We start from the raw sequence: 5,627 nt of genomic DNA, 5'->3' as shown, positions 1-5,627 counted from the left end.
CGCCTTGTCGACATCGGGCGATACAACCTAATCCAAATGATACAGCCTTCAGCTAACCGTTTGGAGAGTATTATTGAATCTCTCTAGGTAACTCATCACAGCGAGGTCGAGCTGTGAACACGAGGGAATGTCTGTCGCGGTACTTTGCGAAATGGGAGGTATTTCGGAAGAAGTATCATCTTATACCTAGGGGATCTCCTCATTATTAAGGCTAGTTCGCTCTGTTTCAAAACCACGAGCCATTTATTCATGAGTAAAACTGATTGATCAAAGATTCTTGATGAAGAGCGGATACTAAATCAGGCCCTCCTTCTAGCACCAAACTGTTGATGCTGGATTTTGACACCAACGACTCGCACATGCAAAGGGCTAAGCTGACTTAGAAATTACACGTGAATGACAAATGCGATAAATAAATGGAAGATGATTTTTAAAGTGGTTCGGATGCTTAAAGCGAATCCTACGTCCACTGTTCCTTTATATATGAGAGATTACAGGAGGTCACGTATAGCGAACAGCTAGCAGAGATACAATGACTGATTATTCAAAAAGAATATCAAGTTAGTCTCTTTATCATAGGTTATCTATGCTCTGAGAATAAAGGTTGCAATCAGAATGTGGGTTTCTTATCAGAATCCCGAAAATGAGAGGAGGAGCCCTCTATTTATAGTAGAGGAATTCAAGAAAATGATTACAAATCTGCAAGTGGACAGGTATCACGCAAGTCTTTCCTTGCCTTCCATTGGCTAATAACGTAGGAGATGTCCTCAAGCTGCCTAGGGCTTAGACAAGTGGGCAGCTCCCATCCACTCATAGACAAAACCTGAATCTATCAAGTTGATGACAGCCATAGTCTTTTTGTCTTTGGACGATGTGGCAGCTCTTGGATGGCACAAAGCCTTTCTGAACTCTGATTGGCGCCTATTGACGTAAGCTCCCATCAGCCTTGATTTTTTAGGCATATAAGAGAATCTTTGTCACATCACATCGTTAGAAAATGAAAACTTTGATCTATTTATAAACCTTGGGTCCTTATAACTAAGTCACGTGTTTTATATGAAAGACGTTTGCTTAATTAAAGAAAATCAATTAAGGTGGGATCCAAAACATGTAATATTTTGTCGATCTATTAGCATGTGCTATTACAATATATATATATAACACCTTAGCATAATTTCCTTAACATAATTTCCTTAATGTGAACTCTTAGTTGCAAAAACTTCATCGAAGAAAACTGATAGAAGAATTTTCCCTGAGTTAGAATATACATCCAATAAATGAGTGAAACAAGGAAAGTGACACATGAAAATTTTTCCGACCAGATATGGACTTGACCTTGTGGCAATGTCGAACACTTACGAGAAACCAGATTAGTCAGGTCAGTCAACTCTAACTTGTGGAAAACTCAATGAATCCTGGCCCTTAACTGGACCCTTAACCTGTAACTTCTGGTCCATGTTTTTCAGGTTTGGCTCATGCTTAATTTTGAAGGTTAGCCACCAGGCAGCCCAAAGACTTTTCTTCAGAGTCTAGAAATGCAAAGGAAAATTGTAAATAACTTTGCCACCAATTATAACAGATTATGTGATTCACTGAATTTGACTTGTCTTTATTCAACTTAATATATAATTTGAAAAGTCTTGGTGCTATAAAATTCCATGGAGTAATTGACAAAATATCTGGAACTGATTAGTCAAGACTGAGGTTTGAAATATTGGATCTCTTCTAAGGGAAGGACTTGTTGCCAGCAGCTATATGTAGAGGTGGATGCTTAACTAAACGATTGTGCCCAGAGAAGAATTAACTTCGGTTTTTATTTTATTTTTCTTATCCATGGCTTTCTCCTCTTATTCTGCAAGTGAAAAATCTTTCAGGGTTACAATGTTGTTGCTCATTGGGTTTTTGATGTCCCATATAGGAGCATCAGGTCTCTCTCTCTCTCTCTCTCTCTCTCTCTCTCTCTCTCTCTCTAACAAATTAGCATTTTATTCAATTTAATTGTTGGAGATTATTTTAACTTGTGTTTAAAGATACACGTCAAGAAAGACTCTCAATAGTTAATACTGAGACTTTTCAAAAGATTTTGACTAATTGTATTTGATGTCTTAAAAATTACATTACTATACCTTTGATATATATATTCAGTGAACAGATTGTTTTGTGTTACATGTTTATACATTAAGAGTTTGTATACTAAATTTATACGTGTAGTATTATTCTTGGTTATTTAATTAATTAGTTAATACTATGAGATTTCAAAAGATAAAAGCAATATGATGTCTTTAGAATCTGTGCCAAGGATCTGTAATTATTTCTGTTTATTTAGTTAATAGTTTCTACTAACAGGTTAAGGCTCTCAATTGTTTTCATCATGTTCAAAAGCACTTCGAGAATTTACACATAAAGCACTACAATCTCAAAAGTACTTCTAATTTTTTTGCAGGTGCCATAGGCGTATGCTATGGAAGAAATGGTAACAATTTGCCATCACAAGCTGACGTTGTGAGCCTCTACAAAGCACATAACATTGGGCAGATGCGAATTTACGATCCATCGGTTTGATGTAAATTTTACTGGACATAATTCTTGAACGAAATAGAGAAAACAACAGGAACAAAATATAATAGTAAAACAAAACAAACAGTCAACAAAGAAAAATAATACTCGCGATTTACCCTGGTTCACCCAATGTGGGCTACGTCCAGCTGAGTCAATATTATTGCAATATGTCTCATCTCTCTCGTTTACAATGAATGTTACAATAAATGAATTACTCTCACACCCATAACAAGAGAAAAGTATGTTTATATACTAGGTTTAAGAGATTAAACCTAGTTTTACAAGGATTCTTATTCCTAAGCCCAACCCAAAAAGGAATTAATAACTTAAAAGAAATCCTACAGCGGTTATACATGGAAAAGCCCAAAACCGCCTACGGGCTCGGGGACCCCCGAGGACCCCCGAGTGCGTCTCCGTTACCCATTAATGCTGAAGTAGTCGACAACTCCAACATTCTCCCACTTGGCGAAAACTTCACACAACGAAGGCCTACCTCATCAACACACCATGTAAACTTTGCAAAGCTCACAGCCTTGGTAAGAAAATCTGTAGCATTAACAAATGTATCAACCTTCTCTAACAACACCAATTTTTCCTCCACCTTTTGCCTGATGAAATGGTAATATGTATGTCAATATGTTTTGATCACAAATGAAAGGCAGGATTCTTGGCTAAGTAAATAGCCCCTTGATTGTCACATCCAATCTTCACAGCATCAAGCTTGAAACCAAGCTCTAAACTCGATCTTCGAAGCCACATAGCTTCCTTGCCAGCATGTGTCAATGCCATGTACTCTGCCTCAGTCGATGACAAAGCCACAATACTTTGCCTCTTACTCATCCAACAAACAGCAGCACCAAATAAAGAGAATACATACCCACTTGTGGGACCCCCGAGTGCGTCTCTGTTACCCATTAATGCTGAAGTAGTCGACAACTCCAACAATTCTTATGTCAGAGGCAACTTTAATCCACCTGGTTTTATAAGATCATCTGCATCTTTAACATAAGGACAATACACTTTTGCTCCTACTCCTCCTCCTCCTCATTACACACAAGGCAGTGTCTCTAGACCATTACCATCGTATCAACTCTGATACCAACTCAGAACACTAACAGAAAACGCAGGAAAAACAGAGCAAAAGAGAGAGAAAATTCAGATCTATATTATTGATGATGATTACGCATGATACATGCGTAAAGCATTTTATATATACATGCGCACTGCATATATTTTGCACGTGCACTGTAACAGAAATAAAACTAACTCCCTGACACATCATCTACAATCAACGGTCAGATTTCATTACTTCCTAACACGGATCAAGCAACCCTCCAAGCCCTGAAGGGATCCAACATTCAACTCATCCTTGACGTCCCGAAAGACAAACTCCAGGACCTCACAGATTCTACAAAAGCGGGAGATTGGGTCCAACAAAGTGTCCTGGCATACTCTGCTGATGTCAAATTCTGATACATTGCAAACGGAAATGAAATCCACCCTGCTGATGCAGAAGCTAAGTTTGTTTTACCCGCAATGAAAAACGTTTACAGCGTGATAGCTGCAACGAATTTACAAGGCCTGATCAAGGTTTCAACCTCAATCGACACTACCTTGGTAGTCAATCCCTCGCCTCCGTCCGCGGGAACTTTCAGTCCTGAAGCGAGCTCCTACATCACCCCCATAATTCAATTCCTGGCACAAAATAGAGCTCCACTCTTTGTCAATGTGTACCCTTATTTTGCCTACATCAATAAACACCGCGCAAATCAGCCTGCCTTACGCGTTGTTTACGGCTCCAGAAGTTGTAGTAAGAGATAATCAATATCAATACAAGAATCTGTTCGATGCGCTAACAGATGCTCAGTATGCCGCTTTGGAAAAGGCTGGTGCCCCCAATTTGGAGATTGTTATATCAGAAAGTGGGTGGCCATCAGAAGGAAATCCTGGAGCCACTATGGAAAATGTAGGAACTTACTATAGGAATTTGATTGGTCATGTGAATGGAAACACAGGGACACCCAGGAAGACTGGAAAGGCTATTGAAACATATTTGTTTGCCCTGTTTGATGAGAACCTAAAACCAGCTAGGACTGAGCAGCATTTTGGTATCTTCTCGCCAAGTAAAGCGCAGAAGTATCAATTAACTTTTGCCTGAAAGAGTTGCTACAGGTTTCTGATGGGCTTTAAGTTTAAATAAGGGTGTCTTGTGCTCCCATTTTATAATGTACTCAAGGCTTTTCATTATTTCATATGATAAATAAAGCTATTAATTAATAATTGCCGCATTCTACATCTTTAGCAAAATAAGAGATGAGTCAATTTATAAGTTTTGTGTCTCTTTAAATAAGGTGAAAAATAATTGTGTGAAGCTTAAAAGCAAATCCATATAAGTTAGGTACAAAATAGACAATATCTATTTAGATGTGCTGACAAGCAGGGGTTGTACAACATTATCTATCAAGCAAGTCCCCGATCTTCACCCAACATAAAATAGTAATCTTGGTCTAATCAATTTGAATGAAAAAAAAATGACACAAGTATATATATGCTATATGTTTTTGAAAAAGCATTGTTGTATCAGAGACTAGTCAGTATATTGATGGGAGGTACTATAACAAAGGTGTTATACCTCAATTGAATTAATCAAACAATCAAACTCAAACACACAACAAATCAAGAACAATCACAACACCATAATTATCATGGTTCACTTAATCCAAATTGGAAGCTACATCCACATTGAGCTCCGAAAATGGGAGAGCCTGCTGCACTACTTATTGAGATCAAGATCCAACAAGATCAATTACAACCGAAGATCACACTTTACAAGAAATCTTCTCAGCACTTAACCCTAGAGAATCTCACCAGGAAACCCTAAGAATGAGAGCAAGAGTAACCTCCCAGAATGACATTCCTAATCACTCAAACAACCCAAGTTACAAAGATTTCTCACACACGAATAAACCCTAACAGAGAGCAATTTCTATTCAATACAGACAATAATCACAGAGCACCAAAATCTGACTATTCAAGCGCTTATATACCATTGACCAAATTGAAGGACT

At 38.0% G+C, this 5,627-nt stretch overlaps 1 pseudogene; it reads left to right on the top strand.

Annotated features, from left to right (window-relative positions):
- Positions 1 to 1,833: 1,833 nt before the first annotated feature.
- LOC116131017 lies at positions 1,834 to 4,838 on the top strand (annotated as a pseudogene).
- Positions 4,839 to 5,627: the final 789 nt, after the last annotated feature.

The sequence above is a fragment of the Pistacia vera genome, unplaced genomic scaffold (genome assembly GCF_008641045.1).
Source record: "Pistacia vera cultivar Batoury unplaced genomic scaffold, PisVer_v2 Contig227, whole genome shotgun sequence".
NCBI lineage: Eukaryota > Viridiplantae > Streptophyta > Magnoliopsida > Sapindales > Anacardiaceae > Pistacia > Pistacia vera.
This window is presented reverse-complemented; position numbering and strand designations above follow the sequence as displayed.